Below are 19,751 nucleotides of genomic sequence, written 5' to 3'. Positions count from 1 at the left end.
CAAAACACAGCTCGGCTATCAGCCCCCTCTCACGCCTCAGCCTTCAGCTGTGCTCACCTGGAGGCCCTGCCCACCCCCAGTCACTTGTTTCCAGGCAAAAGAATGCCTTTCAGATCCACGGCAACCCTAAAGAGACCCTCCCCCTAGGACAGGGAACATTCAAGGTAGCTGGGACGAGGTTGGAAATGGGAATAGAGGCAAGGTGGGGAAATAGCGAGGAGACCTGGAACCCAGATGGAAAAGTGTGAGTCCCCCCGGGAGCTGTTAAAATACACAGATGCCCTGGATCTCACTTCAGGCATTATGAGGTCCAAGCATTAAAACATTTTAAAAGTCTCCAAGGTGATTTTAATGTGCAATCAGGGTTAAGAAGCTTCTCTAGGTCAGGGGTCAGCAAACTTTTTCCATAAAAGGCCAGATATTAAACATTCTAGGCTTTGCAGGCCACGTATTATCTCATTTTCCCCTTCCCCCCCCTTCCTCTTCTTCTTCCTCCTCCTCCTCCTCTTTCTCCTTCTCTTCTCCATCCTTCTCCTCCTCCTCCTCTCCATCCTTCTCCCCCTTCTCCTCTCCATCCTTCTCCTCCTCCTCCTCCTCTTATTCTCCTCCTTCTCCTCTTTCTTCTTCAACAAACCCTCTAAAAACATAAAAACTGTCCTGGCCACGGGCAGTACAAAAGCAGGCAGCAGGCTGGATTTAGCCCACAGGCTGCGGCTGGCTGACCCCATCCTAGGTCAATAATTCTCAAACATTAGTCCTTGGACCAGAGATGAGGAAGCATGGTGTCCTGCTGGTAAACTGGCTCTCATAAACCAAAACCCTCACTTTGCAGCATTTGCCAATTTCCATGGTGTAAGTGCTCCCACCGTGCCCAGTCTCAGACTACCAATGTGATGTCACTGAACCAGAGTTGTGAAGAGACATGCAGAGTCTGCCAGCCAGGACCAGGCAGCTCCAGCCCATCACTTTACCGGCATCGGCTGGGAAGCTGCTTAGCAAAGCACCCCTGGAAATTCTGGCACCAAGTACGGGAAGCACTGTCCTTGGTTCTGTGAGGTAGCAATCTGCTGATCCAGTCAGTCAACAATGTTTCTACAAGGCCCTGTACTGAGCCTTAGGAACGTCCCCACCCTCAAGGAGGCCAGAGTCTAGAAGAGACCTCACAAGCGGGCATTTATGACAACAGACTGTGATAAGTGGGTTCAGATGCTGAGACAGCACAAAGGAGGGGCACCTAACCTGTTTGGGAAAATTATCCATGACTTGGAAATAAGACAAAAAGATGACTGTGTGGCCTTTTAAAGCTATGCCGGAGCATTTTCTAAGAAGCCCACTGGAGGGTCACCTGACCTCTACGGGAACGTATCTTTGACAAATTCTTGATTAGGGCTAGGGCATAAAATTAGAAGTTAACTCGTATAAAACAGGTCAAGAGAGATTTTTCTTTTTCTGTCCAGTAAATAAGTATAGAAATAAAAACTGACACTAATACTTTCTAATTCCAGTATGATTAAGTTCTTTATATACCACAGCTAGGAAGGAAGATAAAGCGAAAAGAACAGAATCACCTTGCCCAGCTCTGGTCCCCTACATCGTGAAACCTTGACTATTTCCCATAAACCTGCAATATCTCCCTAACAATATCCACGTACCCTTGATTTTTACTATGCTGATATCTGAAGATATGCTATGACCTTTAGGATTATGATAATGATCTGAGAAAGCTGGTGTTTTTCACCATGAAAAGGCTAATTTAAACTTGATAACCTTGGTGATTTTGCAGCTTTTTTCTTTAAATGCTCATTGTGTTTTATATTTGGCAAGCCAGCCCTTCTGAAGCCTAACTCCCTGATATCTTTGAAAGTAAACTTTTTCTTTCACTTCCTAAACACCATCATCTCTGAGTCTTTGATGGAAGATAACACAATGGGTGACTTTTTATTGCCCTGTTGGATATTAACCAGTTTTACACTGAGTTGTAAAAAGTGAATTGGTACTTTTATCTCAGCATTCTTGTTTCCACTGACTGCATAAATCCCAATTTTTCATATCTTTAGTCAACCAGCTATTTTTCTTTCTGCCGATTCCCTCATGTATCAGGTAGCTTCAGCTGTGTAACAAAACCCCAAACTGAATGGCTTCAAACAAGAGCCATTTATTCAGCTCCTGATTCTTCATGTTGGCTGGGAAGTTCTTCTGGTCTGGGATGGCATAAGTAGACTCTACTGGACATGATTATGCACCTGTAGTTAGCTGGCAGGACACCTGGCACTTGAGTGATCTAAAACGTCCTTGCTTACGTGTCAGGGGATTGGCCAGCTAATGACCAGAGCAGGAGGGACAATTGGAACTGTGTCTCCCATCATCCAGCAGGCTAGCCCGAGCTTTTTATAAAGCGGTTGCTGGATTCCAAGAGCAGCAAGTGAGGGCAAGCACCAATATGCAAGTACTTTTCGAGTTTCTGCTTATTCCTCCTTTGTTATTGTGTCATTGGTCAAAGGATGTCACAGGGTGGGAAGGTATGGATACAGGGAGGCGTGGATAAATTGGAGACCTTACTGTAACAATTTATCACACCTCATTCATGAGTTGAATGAAAGTTTGGCACGTGCTAACAACATCGTTAGAGAATTACGCTCTTACAGGATGAAGAGAGGCCCAAGGGGAACCCTGTGAAAAGACAGGGGTCAAAAAAGTGAAGAAGCAGTGAAGGGAAGTGTGCTCCAGGCAGAGGGAATGGTATATGCAAAGTCCTAGAGGTGGGGCTGCAAAGCCTGCTCCAGAAAGCTGCGCACTGTGGCTGGAAGGAAAGGCAAAGCTAGTCTACCTTGATTTAAAACTTCTAGGTAGGCTCTCAATGGCCAGAGCATTTTAACATGAAACTTTAACTGTTTTTGCTTTTGTTACTTATCTCTGCCTTCTGAAAAGAGCTGTATGCCCTGGAAGAAGCGAGATGGTCTTTGGTTGGTTGAGGATCAAGGCGTAATGGGCCATCGTGGTCTACAATGAAACAAACAAAGAACAAACAGAGGGAAGGCCTTGCCTCTGGGGAAAGGAAGGATTACTCAGAGACTTCAAAGGAGGTTCCAGGAAGAAGGGAAGAGAAGCAGATATTAGAGGGGATGGGCAGGAAGCTGGGCGTGATCCCGGGGAATTTGCCCAAGAAGGGGGAGGGCATGTACTTGGGAAGAGCTGGGGGTGGGGAGAACCTGGCAAAAGACCACTGTGAAGGGCCTTGTAGAATCCAGAGGCTGCATAGCCTCTGCATAAGGCTGGTAGCCTTACCAGCCTCCACCGTCTCCACTCAAGCTATTCCTCCCGCGGTGGCCAGTGAGGACTTTGCTTTGACAGCACCCAGCAATTTCCCAGTGACCTCTCACCTTGGTCCCTATCCGAGTACCTCATCCTGGAAAACCCACTCTCTATGTCCCCCAGGCTCCCACAAGCCTAAGAAAAGGACCGCTGGGGACCTGGCATGCTAGTGAGACAGTGGATTAACGGGCATCCCCTTCCTTCTGTATCTGTTTTTTAGGGTCTGATGGAGTGAAATAAGACTGCACTGAATCAGCCAAAGAATCCCGAGCCTTCCCTGCCATGGAAGATTTCACATGAGTACACTGACCAGCTCAAACACCTAATCCCCTCCCCAGAGGCAATCATTGGGAGTTGTTTCATGTGTGTTATTCCAAAAGCTTTGTGTGTATTTACACCCACTGAGCCTTGACATCCACAGCTGTGGATTTCAGATGTGTTCTCAAACAGTTAAAGAAAGAGGGGGGAAAGCCTAAACAAACAACCTAGGTTCTTATAAGAAAACTGGATGAAAGTCGCTGGGTTGGCTCTCTGAAAGGATTGAGTGATTTTATGCAAAGTAACCCATACGGGGTTGGTCGCTCTTCCTTAACTGCAGGAAGAAGTGTCAGTCAGCTTCTACAATTACCCCCTTGACACCTCCATCCCGCTCTCCTGATCACAGAGAGGAAAGAAAGCTGAAGTGACTTGCAAGGAATGGGCCCCTGGGAGAAGAAAATGAGATTCTCCCCCTTAAACGCCAGAGGGGAGGGAGGAGCAGAGAAAGCCAGATTGACAGGGGCTCAAAGCTAATTAAGTCTTCACAGGAGCCGAGCGGGCCTCTCGCTGGTTCACTGCCAGCAAGCAAAGCTTTTCGATGTTGCTCTGAGATCTGGGCAGGCAGAGCCAACTCCAGGCCCCAGAATGAGGGCTGGTGTTACAGTTGCCAGAAATTTCAGGAAGGGAGGAAACTAAGAAGGGGCCCCTGGGCAGAATGAAGATCACCACCTAACTGTGCAAAGACAGCGTGAGAACGGCATTCAAAATCTTATCTTGAGGGCTTCCCTGGTGGCGCAGTGGTTAGGAATCCGCCTGCCAATGCAGGGGACACGGGTTCGATCCCTGGTCCTGGAAGATCCCACATGCCGCGGAGCAGCTAAGCCCGTGCGCCACAACTGCTGAGCCTGCGCTCTAGAGCCCGTGCTCCGCAGCAAGAGTAGCCACCGCAGTGAAGAGTAGCCCCCGCTCACCGCAACTAGAGAAAGCCCGCGCACAGCAACGAAGACCCAACGCAGCCAAAAATAAATAAATGAAATAAATATATTTTTAAAATCTTATCTTGATATGTAAATGATTCTGTCAGTAAATAACTGTATTGTAAGCAAAGGGGGCAAAACCCGTCCCTAAATGATACCCTCCCAGTCCACACCATAGATCAGGCACCACCTAGTGTCAGCTCCTGGAATTACAAGCACAAGCATTCCGGGATTTGGCTACCTTTTCAAAGCTAAATCACAGAGTAACCATGGTACGCGCCCACAACTTTTCTTTTACTCTGACCTTGCTGTAATTACACACCCACCTCCTGCCTCACTCTTTTGGTCTCTACAAAGGGCTAACACGAATAATGCTAATATGTTTCCTTGCATTTGGGTGACTTTTCAGAATCTACAAAGCCCTTTCACATAAATGACCTCAAACCATGGGAAGGAGATAGGCAGGAAGGTGTAATGACCTCTGCCTTACCAAGAAAGAAAATTAAGGACCAGAAAGACAAAATAACCTGCTAAAAGTCAAAGATGATTTCACAAGGGAACCAGTGCTGAAACGCACCTCCTCACCCCACCCACACCTCCCACCACCGCTCCGCTCCAAGCTCAGAGCTGTTTCCTCTGGTCTCACTACAGCCTCTTGACTCACAGCTCACAGGAGAGTAAAGCAGGAAGCCCAGGCCTGGCTACAACCAGAGTCACCTGTGGAGCTTCAGACACACAGCAGGGCCCAGGTTCCATGTCCAGAAATTCTGATTTAACCAGTGTGGGGTAACACTGGGGTTTCGGTATTTTATAAGGCTCTCCAGGTGAGGTAACGTGCAGCTGGGATTGAAAACCACTGTGTTAAAGAAATAAAACAGCAGGAGAGAAAGCCATCATGCTTCAGTCTCAGAGAGCTTACAGCCACTAAAACACCAGACATGCCAGAGACTCCTGAATGTCACAGAGGCAGAATCCAGAGCTGCCCTTCTGATGCCCATCTCCTCAACACACATGGCTACATGCAGAGAGACACACAAGCACACAGAGATACACAGAGATACAGAGAGACACAGACACACGCAGACATACAGTCACACACAGACACAGACACAGACGTATGACAACTTGACAATATATCCGGGACACGTTATGCTTTTCTGGATTAGGACTTGCCCTCCTTTCTAAATAATTCATACCCAAACCTAAACAGGGGATTCCCAGGTTCCTACAGCCCCTCCAGGATTATGGGACCCCTTTGCATTTACTGAGATCATCACAGAAATCAGACCTCAGGAAACCCCCAAACTCCAGCCCACTCCCTGCTCTCTCTGCTCAGAGAACCACAACATCCACAAAGGTCTCGGGTCAAGCTGTTCATGCCACCAGGAAGAGGCTGCCCCCAGAGCTGTCCACACAGAAAACTGGAACAACTGGATTTCTTGAACTTCAAGCGTCACTTGGGTAAGCCATGCAACATTTTCTGTGCTTGGTGAAGACTGGGTTAAAGTCAAGGCAACAGTAAGATACCTGCCACCCCCTGCACCTGTCTGGCCACCTTGCACACCTGCATAGAAGCCAGTGATGTTGGGGCTGGGGGTGGCTCTGTGTTCAAACGCAGCCTCCACTCCATTCCTGGGGCTAGGAGACAGCACCCCACTAAGGCTTCAGGTCCCCTGGGCGTGAGTACAGAGCACTCATTCATTCATTCAGTAAATATTTATCAAGCCCTAGCTATGTGCCAGGCTCTGGGTATATAGCAGTGAACCAAACAGACAAAAAAATCCCTGCCCTCATGGCGGTTCCATTCTAGTTGGATGGACAGACAGAAAACAAGATAAAAAATAATATACACACACATTAGCTAGCGTTAATGCTAGGGAAAAATGAGGGAAGAAAAGGGCAGGATGACTGTTGGAATTTCAGATGGATGAGAGAGGAGGTGACAGCTGAGTAAAGCATGAAGGCAGTGAGAGGGCGGCGTGTGGGTACCTGGGAGAAGACGAGAACAGGAGATGCAAAGGTCCCACCCAAGGTGGCAGCAGGCCCGGGGAGCTCAAGAAACGGTAAGGAGATGAGTTCAGAAGGAAGAAAGCAAGCAGATCATTAGGGCTGTGTCTGCCTTACAAGAGCTTTGGCTTTTACTCTGAGATGGGAGATCTACAGGAGATGAGAAAGGGGAAGTGGAAAGGAAAGGAAAACAAACGGAAGAAAAAACATAAAGAGGTCTGTCTCTGGGAGGAAAGCAAAGGGGAGAGAGCATTGAAACCCCAGTGGGCTTGCTCTTCTCTCCATGGCCACCCTGTCTCCTCTCTGCTCATCCTTCCTGGTTGACCAGATGCCTGAGCAGGCTTTGCCCATCTCCTACTGCTGCAACGTTCATCACTGCCCCAGAGGCACCTGGTTACATCCAGAGCTGGACCTGTCCCATGGGCTCAACCTTTCTACTGATGGGCTGACTCCTGTCTGATGCTGGAAGGAAGGCAAAGATCCCAGGAAGTAAAGGGGCTCAGGGGTCTTTGCTGACCCAGCTGGAGCTCCAAAGGTTGGGTTTCTCTCTGCCTGTGAGACTGGGTATGAGAGACAAGGAAGGGCTTCACCCCACACCAACCTCTTATCAGGGCGTCACCCAAGCCCCAAGGCACCCATCAGCCCCTTCTCAGGGCCAAGAGAGAATCTGAGATCAGAAAAGTTGCTCCCCATCCATCTATCTCACCCAGAATGGAAGGATAGATTTGGGGCCTGGACCTGCTGACAGTGTCCCAGGTTTCCTGTCCTTTAATGTCCAGACCTAAACAGTTCTAAGGTCACCCAGGGCAGAATTAGACAGGTGGGACCAACCAGTGACTGAGGGCAGCACATCCGACTGAATCAGGGGTAGAAATAGGTGCTGCCTCTCAAACTGCCCCACAAAAGCTGGGTCCCCAGTAGACCAGTAGCCTGATCCCCGCTCTTTCCATAGCCCAGCACTGCAGGGGGCCAGAGCCCCACTAAAGCACTCAGTACTGCGGGGCCTCTTCTGCCCTCTGGAGAGAGGGCTTCAAGCCTCCAGCAATCCCCTGACACACACTACATACAAGTTCTAACTCAGAAGAATGGACACTCTGCAAGGACACATTATAGATGCACCCTGATACCTCTGTAATGATTCCAAAAGTGTGGGCTTTGGAGTTATCCCAAACGGGGATCCAATCCAGTTCTGCAGCTGTGTGTCTTTGGGAAAGCTACCTGACTACTCTGAGCCTCAGTTTCCCTAGCCTGTAAAGCATGGAAGGTACAGAACTGTTGTGAGGATGACATGATATGTTCTGTATGTACAGTGCCAGGCATCAGAGCCCTGATGTGGCAGAGCCCAGCGTGACGCTGACAATGGTGCGGGCAGTGAGACTCCTGCAGAGAGGGAGGCTGGTACCACCTGGGCGTGCAGCTTTCTCCCTGGCCTTTTCTAGATCCAGCCACGAGAGCTCCTGCCCCACCCATCCCTGCCATGGCGGGGCCACACCTGTACCACGCCCAAGGCACAGCTCGCCCAGATGCAGCATCCCTAGATGAGGAGCCCTCTGTTCTGGAAGGTCGCCCTTCCACAGCAGTCCTGCGGCTGAGCCAAGGGGAGCAGAGGAGTCTGACAGGATTGGGTTAATGAGGTCATGGCCAGGGTGGCCTGCCTGTGTCTTAGATGGTTGCATTTTTCAGCTGGTGATTAAGAGGCAGGCTCTGCAGGATTCAGGCTCATTACTATGTAATTGAATCTCCTCCCAGACACCAGCTGAGGGATGGGGAAGTTAAGTACATTTCCCAAGATCAGGAAGCCAGTCAGGCTGCCAACAGAGCTCCGTGGGGACAGTGCCGGGATGCTGGGAAGTGGCAGGTCCTCTGGGGACAGCGCTTGAGCAGAGAGCTCTTTCTGTCAGCTGGTGGCAGCCCCAGCAGCTGCTCTGAGCAAGGACCACAGATGAAGTGCTACCCCCTTCCTCTCAGCATCCATTCCGTACTCAGCGCAGCCCCCGGGCCTCAGGATAAAAGCGCGGGGCTCCAGAGGAATCACGGGAAGAACCTTGGAGGTGGTTCTGGGGTCCTTCAGCTGAGCTGCTGGGGGGCTGGGGCTGAGAGGGGTGGGGAGGCAGCGTGACTAAGTGGCTAAGGGCGAGGCTGTAAAACCCAAGTCCACCATTTACTAGCTCAGTGACCTTGGGCAGGGTATTAACCTCTGTGTGCCTCAGTTTCCTCATCTGCAAAATGGCAATAATAAAATTACATATCTCATAGGTTTACGGCAAAGATGTAAAAAATAATAGGCATAAAACCCTGCGCAGGTGCTCGTGGCTGGTCTCTCTTGGCTTCTGGGCTCCCAGGGGCTGTGCCAGAGCACAGCTTTTCATGCCTTTCTCAGAACTCAGCAGGAAGAGATCAGCAGCATTAGGTGCACACGCCTGGGACTCCATGGGGATGTATAATAAGCCCTCACTATATTCTAGATGCTGAGCTAGGTATCTACTTATAAAGTCTAAAGTGCACTTCATGGCATCCAAGGTAAGTATATGTTATATGGAAACAGGCTCAGAGACTCAGGGAGGAAAGGGTCTCCCACCCACAGCCAGCAAGTGAGGGGACCGGGGTTTGAACCCAGGTCTTCGTGACTCCACTGTTCACGTTCTTACAGAGTGCATCTTATGATGCTTTAACTGATGGAGGTCATAAGTTCCAGGAGAGAATCAATAGGAGGGTAGTTGAAGAGGCTCTTATTCCTCCTTGTCAGGGGAGCACAGAGGTCTCAAGACAGGAAAATAAACACTATACACTGCTAATGTGTCATTCGTGACTGCATTGCTTTTCCTTCTTTATTCCTTTTTCCGTGTTGACCCAGGCATCTATGTCCTTTATAACACTGTCTGCATCACTCTGTCTGTGGGTAGAGAATAAATTTACAGAGGCGTTACAGAGGGATCATCACAGAGACCTTAAGGCAAGCTGTCTTTAAGGAGTGAAACTCTGGTTTGCAATGGAGTAAGTACAAAAAGCAAAAGGGATTTGCTAATTCCACTATTATTTAACAAGAGGCTTCTCAACCTCAGCACTATTGACATTTTGGGCCAGTAATTCTTTGTTGTGGGGGAATGTCCTGTGTACTGTAGAATGTTTAATAGCATCCCTGGTCTCTAGCTACTAGATGCCAGTAGCACATACACTCCTTCCCCAACAGGAATTGTAACAACCAAAAATGTCTCCACACATTGCCAAATGTCCCCTGGGGAGGCAATAATGCCCAAGGCTGAGAACCACCAGGCTAAGTTGTAACTCTGTAGTTACAATTTATATAATATAATGCAATTTATGTAGTAGAACTCTGTAAGTTCTAGCTATGGCAATAATATAAGAAAATTAAAGTGAGTTAGTTATAAAAGGAAGTTAGTTCACTTACTTATGTAATACAACAAATTTCAAATGGATTAAAGAATTCAGATCTTTTAAAAATCAAAGAATTAAACGATATAGGAGAATATTTATCTAAACATAGTCTAAATATTAACACTTTTAAATCAAAGACAGCATAAATAAAAGATAAAATTCAACGTGACAGGGCTTCCCTGGTGGCACAGTGGTTGAGAATCTGCCTGCCAATGCAGGGGACGCGGGTTCGAGCCCTGGTCTGGGAAGATCCCACATGCCGCGGAGCAACTAGGCCCGTGAGCCACAACTGCTGAGCCTGCGCGTCTGGAGCCTATGCTTTGCAACAAGAGAGGCCGCGATAGTGAGAGGCCCGCGCACCGCAATGAAGAGTGGCCCCCGCTTGCTGCAACTAGAGAAAGCCCTCGCACAGAAACGAAGACCCAACACAGCCTAAATAAATAAATAAATAAATAAATAAATAAATAAATAATCCTTTTAAAAAAAAATTTCAACGTGACACAGTCTCTCTATATATTACTATATTAACCATCTATGTTCTATGTGACATATGAAGGATTAATAATCCTACATTAAAAATAAATGTTACATATAGATAGTAAAAGACCATTGCCCTTGTAGAGGAAAAACAAAAAGCAAAGAGTATGAACTGGATATGCACAAAAGAAGGAAGGTAAGTAGTCAACAAACTTTAAAATGTCTGATTTTTTTAGTAACCAAAAAAAAAAAAAAAGTAAATTAAGACAACTGCAAGGTACCTTCGCATATACAATTGACAAAAATTGGTTTTAAATAGTAACATCCAGTTGTGGGGAGAATGTGCAGAACTTGGCTCTGCAGACGGGAATTTATGTGGTTTTATCTTTCCAAAGGGGAGTCTGGTGTTAAAACTGGCACATTTTTGACCCAAACATTTCACTTTCAGAAATGTATGCAGGAAAAAAAAATCATGATTGTGTACAAAATGCATCATCAAGATTGCTTTTCACAGCAGGAGGCAGTTGGTTGCATCAATGATGCTATATCCATAAAAGTGAATCCTGGGCAGTCTGCTAAAAGGATGTGTAGACAGTGTTTTCCAAACTGGCCTTTCCCAGTTGCAGGGGGTTCCCTGAGCTGCTCCAGCAGTTGCCTCTGGTCGGGTGGCAAGAGCAGGTGAGACTGAGAGCTTCCCATTGCTATTTCAACCAGTCTGCCTCCACTTCTATCTGTTTTACATATTAGGTTTATAGAAAAGTCCCTCAAAGAATGCATTTCAGAGCTAAAAGAGTTTGCATAATGTTGTTGTAGAGTAGCATCCTGGCAGAAAGGGCATGGGTTTGGGGGTCAGACAGATCTCGTTATCGTCTTCGTTCTGCCACCAAACTAGCTGTGTGATCTTGGGCAAGATACCTGATCCCTGCGCTTTGGTTTCCTCATCTGCAAAATAAGAATAATAATGGTAACTAACTTATCGTCACTATTGTGAGAACTGAGATAATACATGTGAAGTGAACAGACCTCAGCACATAATATGCAGCAATGAAGTGTAGCTACTATTATATTACATATTATATATCTAATGAGATGCAAAAATGTTCACAGATACACTGAACAAAGAAGATCATACACAGCATAATCATACATGTCAATGTATAATGGGTCACATGTGAGAAAATGTATATATAAACACTAATGCTAATGTTTGCTGGGAGGTAGAATTACAGGTGGTTTATTTATATTTTTTTAACTAATTAATTTATCTCTTTATTTTTATTTTTGGCTGCCTTGGGTCTTCGTTGCTGCGCGCGGGCTTTCTCTAGTTGCGGTGAGCAGGGGCTACTCTTCGTTGCGGTGCGCGGGCTTCTCACTGCAGTGGCTTCTCTTGTTGCGGAGCACAGGCTCTAGGCGCACAGGCTTCAGTAGTTGTGGCACGCAGGCTCAGTAGTTGTGGCTCGCAGGTTCTAGAGCGCAGGTTCAGTAGCTGTGGCACACGGGCTTAGTTGCTCCGCGGCATGGGGGATCTTCCCGGACCAGGGCTCGAACCCGTGTCCTCTACATTGGCAGGCGGATTCTTAACCACTGTGCTACCAGGGAAGTCCCCACAGGTGGTTTAGAGTTATACCTTTTTGCTTCCTCTCCCAGAAAGTGCTTTTCTAGATTACCAAGACCCTGCATCTCTTTACGTGTAGGAGGGTCATCTGATATTGACTCACATTTCTTTTCACAATGTTCTGACCGTCTAGACAGAGCTAGACTTCACCTTTAGCCTATTTGATAGGTAGGATTTATATCATCTTCAGGATTCACCTCATCTGCTAATTCTGGGCATTTAGGAGACAATACATTGGTGTCAAGATGTGGGGATCATTAAACCCAACTGAGAACTGTCTCCTGGGAGCTAGCGGAAGGATGCTGTACCTCACAGGACGCCAGCATCTCATGAGCCCCGCGGACAAGTATCTCTGAAATGGGGCAGCGGTGAAAGTGCTGATGTGCCAGTCGCTTCTCCTGCCTCTTTTGATATAAATGCTGCTGCTCGTTATGGGATGTCCTGGATATTGCAATAGGAGAGGGCAGAGCAGCAAAGAGATTTCAGAACGTGAGAAAGGGCACGGCCTACATAAAACCATCTCAGATTTATCTCTTTGAGCTGTGCTGAGGCCACATTATCTGACAGCCATCAAGAGGGCAATGAAATGGCCTAAGAATCTCCAAATCAGCGTGACCCCTCTCACGTCCACCCCAGGAACACCACAGCTACTGAGGGGAGTGTGTGCGTGTGTGTTTTGCAAGGGATTAGGGGGTTGAAATGACCCAGGTCACAGTGTCCAGGTCTTTGGCCGAGCTCTCCGGTAGAGCTCTCTGAGAGGATGCACGTGTGCTGTATCTGCACTGTCCAGTGTGGTAGCTACTGGCCATATGTGGGCAGTGAGCATTTGAAATGTGGCTCATGGGACTTTGTGAATTTTTAATGTTATTTAAGTTTGACTAATCTATATTTAATAGCCATGTGTAGCTTAGTGGCCACCCCACTGGACGGCTCAAGCATAGTGGTGAGGAACACAAAGCCTGGGTTCAGATGGCCTCGGTTTGAATTGCAGCTACTCTCACACTGACTGGATAAATTACTTAACCTCACTATACTTATCTGTAAAATGGTGTGATGCTAGCACCTAACTCTCTTCGGAGAATTACATGAGTTGCATACAAGTAACATGAGTTGCTGTACATACTGTGTGCTCATAAGAGCTCAGGAAGTGTCATGGAAGCTCCTGTGCTGGGTTTCCTCCCTCTGCCCCTGCTGACCCACTCTCTGCTCTTTCCGCCCCACTCTGTCCTCTGGGAGATTGGCCTTCATGGGTAACATCAACAGCTTCCTTGCCCTCTGGCTTCCAGTTGGGTTCAGCCAATGAGAAGCGCTGAAAGGAAGCTGGAGGGTGGAGCAGACAGAGGTCGGGGTGTTGATGCCCCTTCCCTCCTGCGTGGTCACCACGCTGAGTCCCTTCACTGAAGGCCACGGCCCCTATCAACCCTCTCCAGTTTCTGGTTTCAGCTCCATCTCCTCACCCCTCATGCCCACAGGTGGTACGGATTTGCTCCTGGCTGCTTCACCAACTCTCTTCACTGGTTTTTCTTCATGCTGCCCACACCTTGGGAAACAGTCCCTGTAATAAGCTCCTCTCACGATGTAATCATTTCCGGCCAGACCTGCAGGTACCGTTCTTGTTACTCTCATTGCCATCATCTCGCTGTCCCCCATCACTACCACAGGGGGTCTGCAGGTACCTCCTAGGCTTCCCCCACTGATGGGCTTTCTCTCTCTGATGGACCTCTAAGTCTTATTCACTGATCTCAGCTGGCTGTACTGTGATCTCTAGAAGTGGGAAGATGATCATCAGTGAAGAGAAAATGTGTTTTCTCTGCAAGAATCCCCACCCCCAGGGGACAATCAAATCCACTCTGCTAGTAAGCTAAAGCCAGAGAACATTCTAATTGCTGCTTTTCTGTGCTTTGCATGGGAATCGTGAGAGCCTGAATCCATTATCCCCTTTCCAGCGGGAGTAGTACTCTCCCCCACCCCACCAGCCTGCCTGCTGTCACACCCTTAACCACGCCATCACCCAAGACAGGCTGCGATTAACCCTGTCTCCCCGAGGAAGAAACACAAGCTCTGTCTCTGCCGACCTCAGGCCTCATTGGCTGGAAAGATGGCCAAGGTCAGGGGTGGGCTGCTGGGTGCTCAGGGTGAGGAACAAGGATGGACTTGAAAAAGAAGAGGATGAAAGCTGGCACTGATCCGCTGTATCAGCAAATAGTTACTATCTGACAGGTGCTGGAGCGCCTGTGAGGGTTTGTGCCCACCGGTGGCAAAAGAAGTCAACTCTGGTTGATTTAAGGAGAAAAGTAATTAATTGAGGGGCCATCAAGTGGGTGCCAAAATGGCCACGAACCTGGAGAACCAGGTTCTGGAAACAGGCAGCTCAGAGGGAGGCTGAGCCAAAATCATGCCAAAGAGCAGGTCACGTGGCTCCTGCCACCCGAGTCCCAGGCTCCCCAGCTCGCTTGCTGCCCCTGGGAACCAGATCTTGCAGGTGCCGCCACCCACATGCATTCTCCCCTGTCCCTGCTTCTTTGGGTCACCAGCTCCCGACTCAAATTATCAGGAGAGTGAGACTGCTTGGCTGAGTCTAGGCCACGTGCCCATGTCCCCTGTGCTGGGGGCTGGGAGGGCAGTACCTGGACCTTTCGGCCACTGTGGGGAAGTGGGTTTTGTCTCCTATCAGGACAAGATGGCCGGGAATCCCCCAAACACAGGTGGGGGCGGGGGGAGATGCTGGACAGCCGTCCCCACGGGGTGTACGTGAATGAACGGCACGGCCTGGAGGAACTGACAGTCTCCGGACCAGAAACTGTCAAACATTAAAGCCAATGTGCATATGAGTCAACCGGGGTAACTAGGTAAAAATGCAGACTGGCCACACTACTCTGATCCAATCAGCCTGTGATGGGGGAACATACACGATGCGAAGGCAGGTGGTCCCCACACTGGTGCGGACGCTAAGCCAACGCTGGCGCCATGACCCACATGCTCTGAGGGCACAGAGGAGGCTCTGACCTAACACACCTAACACATGGGGATGAGCTGAGTCTTGGATTACAAGGGGAAGGGGACGCAAACACAGGGAGGAGGACAATTCAGGCAGAGGGAATGGGGTCAGAAAAAGCACCAAAGTGAGGCCTAGCGTGGGATGTACAAAGGAACTCAAAGAAACGGAGACCAGAACCTAGAGCCAGAGAGTGGGGAGAGTGAGGCCCGGGAGATGGGCAGGGCCTGGGTCACCTAGGAGCCTTCTGTGCCATTCCTGGGGAGCTCCGCTTGTTCCTTTCAGCCAATGATTTTCAAACAGATCATGACTCACTAGGGGATGGTGAAATCAGTTTAGTGGGTCCTGGCCAGAAGTTTTAAAAGTGATATAGGATAGCAAGTCAGGTAGTATCAGCTCTTGAAAATTTTGCTTCAGTTATACAAATAAGCGCATTGTAAAATCAGGTGCAACGTAAAATAAATTTCTTCCTGTGGGTCAAGGTCACAGAAGTTTGAAAGCTGTGCTTGTGGTCAGAAATGCGCTGTTTGAAGCTTTTTAAGGAGAGGAATGATACGATCAGATCTGCACTATACAAAGATGCCTCTGCTGCTGGTTGGATGGGGTAAGACCGGAGGCACGAGCCCTCGGGAGAGGGAAAGATGCTGAGGGCCTGAACTTCGGCAGTGCTCGTAGGAATGGAGAGGAGAGTTACAGGCAAAACAGGTAAAGTCGGCGCCAATTAGCTGGAGGCTTGGAGGAGAAGGGGGAGGGCTCCCCTGTTCCCACTGTGGGTGACCAGGAGGATGATGGTACCATTACCTGAACTGGGGAAAAGGCGGGGGGAGATGCAGATTTCGCTGTTCAGGGAAGCAGAGCCGGTGGAGAGAATGAGCTGAGGGCTGGACACCGTGAGTCAACAATGCCTCTGGACCTCAGGGGGCCCTCTGTCCAGCACGTAGCCTGAGACGGGGGGCACCTACCCTAACGAAGCCCATCAGACATTGTCCCTGGGGTTGGAGCCTTGAGCAGAGGACACAGGACTGTTCATTCTGTAGGGCTGCCCTGGAAAGCATCCTGTTCCTGCTCTGGAGGATCCTTCCAGAGAGCTGGTCCTTCAGTTTTCCACTAAATCAGCAAGCTTCCCGATCCCCGTCCTTCCTGATTAAATTAACCAAAGCCATTTTCTGTTGCTTACCACCGCAGAACTCGGACTGATAAATAACAGCCACTCTGCTGACCTCACAACATCTGGGGATTAATGAGGTAAGGTTTCAAAGTGCACTGCAAACTGTAAAGTGCCGGTCAGATGTAAAGAGCTAGAACTGGACAACAATACCCTCTCCCTCAGGCCCTTTGCATCCGTTAGTGTTAGGATCCCACGCATTCCCCCACTGCTGAGACTCGCTGAGACCCTCAGGGGAGGCACCGTGTCGGTTAGGCTGTAAAGAGCCCAGAGATGAAGGCTGCGTGGCCCTGAAACCACCCACACACGGAGCAATTAACCCGAACCGCCGCAACCCACACGACCTACCAACAGCCTTTGCAGGTGAGGGAGCATTTGTGATGGCTTTGGAAAAACGGATCTGGATCGAAATGGGCCAGGAGAAAGGGGCGAAGGGTGACCAGGCAGGCGGACTGGCATAAGTGACATCGCAGAAGCTGCAACTCTGCCACCCTACTCAGTCGCTGCAAGCAGCCCGGTGTTCTCGTGGTTTGTGCAACAGGAACGGGTGGGGGGAGGCTGAGGCCCTCCCTGTGAGTGTTACCAAACCGCACTTGGGTCCATTCACCTGAGCACAGCAAAACCAATCTACTGGTACCGGGTTTCAGTGAAGGAAAATACAGCACTTATTGCAAGGCACCAAGCAAGCGGCACAGGCAGTTAACGCTCAAAAGACCAAAACTCCCCGATGGCTTTCAGGGAAGGGTTTTTAAAGGCAAGGTGAAGGAGAGGGTTGCAGGGTGCCTGATCAGCTCATGGACCTTCTCCTGATTGGTTCGTGGTGAGGTAACCAGGTGGTATTTCAGGAGTCAACGGCATCAACCTGGTTGCATCTGGTCCGGGGTCTACGTGCTGGTGGTCGGCATGCGGTGAACTTCTTCCACCTGGTGGGGGTTTTAGTATCTGCAGAATAGCTCAAGGATATAAAGGTCCTTGACTTTGTGTTACAGCTAAAGTATTAATGTTTTGTTTTGCTTGACTGTCTCCCTCTGTCTCTTCATTTTCTCACTTCTCTGATTAAATTTGCTCTTTGGAACTCAGGGAAGGCCTAGGAGGCTAAAGCTTTTCTACAGACAAGAGGTGGGGGACGCAGAGAGCGGTCTATCACTGGGAAGGCCCTGCAGGGTCCTGCTTAGTTTCAGGGGCAGAGGGCTCAGCTCATGGGGACATGAAGATCGGAGCAAAGATTTGATGCTGGAGCATTTAGGGATGCATCTGGGGGTTAAAAGCTGTCCTGTTAGAAGGAGGGGAACAAAGTAGATTTACCACTCACAAACAGGTCTCGTGGCATGGACATATATACACTACCAAACGTAAAATAGATAGCTAGTGGGAAGCAGCCGCATAGCACAGGGAGATCAGCTCGGTGCTTTGTGACCACCTAGAGGGGTGGGATAGGGAGGGTGGGAGGGAGGGAGATGCAAGAGGGAGGAGATATGGGGATATATGTATACGTATAACTGATTCACTTTGTTATACAGCAGAAACTAACACACCATTGTAAAGCAATTATACTCCAATAAAGATGTTAAGAAAAAAAAAAAAAAACAGGTCTCGCTGTCTTTTCTCTGACCCACCCCAGGACTAGGTTAGGTGCCTCTTCCAGGTTCCCATCACCCCTGTGCTTCCCCAGAGTAATCACTGCTTCCTTGACAGTCTCCCCAAAACCTGTCAGACTCAAGAGGGAAGGACAGTATCTTTACTGTGTCCCTCACGTGGTGCCGAGCCCTCAGCAGGCACTACAAAAGTATCAGTGAATGCATGAATGAATGAGTGAATGCATGCATGAATGAATGAGGGGTCCTTCCTCCTGCCAAGTAGCCCCAATGCCCCCCTTTCCACTTAAGTATCAGAACTGACTGCTGATACTACACACGGCATTGTGTGGCTTGTCAACCCCAGAAAATCTGCCGTCTCGGCTCTTTCATTGGGGGCTGCGTGCAGGGCTCTTGTTTGCCCTGGTAGATAAGCAGAGGCCAGGGCTGGTCAAAGAGAGCTGAGTACAGCTCGGTCATGAACGAGGCAGCGGTGGAAAATCCCCAGCCTGGCCCCCAGCCCGCCGGGCCTGGACGCTGTGCTGGGGGTGGGAGCTCAGAGCCCGTCCTCCTTGTCCAGCTGCAGCCTGGGGGGCCTGGACGGCAGGCAGTCCTCACCCAGGAGCCCCCGTCTGCTCCCACCCTACCTCTTTAACATGTGGTGAGTTAGGGGAGGGCACAGACCTGGGTCCTTCTAGCTCATCACGGTCCACAAGACCCCTGCAGGCTCGGAACAGGGGTTGGCAAAGCTTTTCTGTAAAGGACCAGATAGTACATATTTCAGACGTTAAAAAGCCAGCCGGTCTCTGTCACAACTGCTCCACTTTGCTATGATAGTAGGAAAGCAGGACACATGACCCATCAGTGAATGGGTGGGGCTGTGCTCCAAGAAGCCCTGAGTTATACAAACAGGTGATGGGCTAGAAAGTAGGGGAGGTGGACCTGCCGAGACCTGGGCAGAAGCCACCCAACCCCCAGCCCCAGGACAAAGGGCTCTCTATGGAGCAATGGTTCTCAGTCAGGGTGACTGTGCCCACACAAGGGACATTTGGCAATGTCTGGAGACATTTTTGGTTGTACCTGGTGGGTAGAGACCAGCGACGCTACGAAACATCCTACAATGCACAGGACAGCCTCCTCTCCCTCACAACAACAGAGAATTATCCAGCCCAGATATGAAGAGTGCTGAAGTTGAGAAACTGCTCAAAGGCCGTGGTTCTCAAAGTGTGGGCAGTGTCACCTGGGAAATTGTAAGCGCTGCACATTTTCAGCCCCCTCCCGTCCCGACCGAATCAGAAATGGGATGTGATCCAGCAACTTGTATTTTAACAAGCCCCCCGTTTTCTCCACGTCCTCACCAAGGCTTGTTACCTTTCCTCTTTCTGATAACAGCTGTGCTAATAGGTGTGAGGCGATAGCTCATTGTGGTTTTGATTTGCATTTCTCTGATGATCAGTGAAGTTGAGCACCTTTTCATGTACCTGTTGGCCATCTGTGTGTCTTTTTTGGAGAAATGTCTATTCAGGTCCTTTGCCCATTTTTAAATCGAGTTGTTTGGTATTTTTGCTATAGAATTGTGTGAGTTCCTTTTCTATTTTGGATGTTAACCCCTTAGCACTTCTGGAAAGTTAATGTATAACATTGTGACTATAGTTAACAATACTGTACTGTATACTGGAAACTTGATAAGAGGGTAGATCTTAAGTATTTTCACTACAAAAAAATAAATAAAGGAAAGAGAATGGTAACTATGCGAGGTGATGCGTACATTAATTAGCTTGATTGTGTTGATTGTGGGGATAATTTCACAATGTATACGTATCCCAAATCATCAAATCGTACACCTTAAGTGCATACAATTTTTAATCGTCAATTATACCCCAATAGAGGTAGGGCGGAAAAACAAGAGCAAACAAGCCTTCCAGGTGGTTCTGACGCTTCCAGGTGATTCTGACACTAAAACTTGAGAACCGCT

General features: G+C 48.8%; 1 protein-coding gene across 20 annotated transcripts in view; it reads right to left on the bottom strand.

Moving 5' to 3' along the window:
• Positions 1 to 19,751, bottom strand: part of ADPRM (ADP-ribose/CDP-alcohol diphosphatase, manganese dependent) — a 384,694-nt gene that overhangs the window by 314,665 nt on the left and 50,278 nt on the right. The gene's annotated exons all lie outside the window — the stretch shown is intronic.

Source organism: Balaenoptera ricei, chromosome 20 (genome assembly GCF_028023285.1).
Source record: "Balaenoptera ricei isolate mBalRic1 chromosome 20, mBalRic1.hap2, whole genome shotgun sequence".
In the NCBI taxonomy this organism is placed as follows: domain Eukaryota; kingdom Metazoa; phylum Chordata; class Mammalia; order Artiodactyla; family Balaenopteridae; genus Balaenoptera; species Balaenoptera ricei.
The sequence above is the reverse complement of the archived record's forward strand: the minus strand, read 5'-3'. Positions and strand labels throughout refer to the sequence as shown.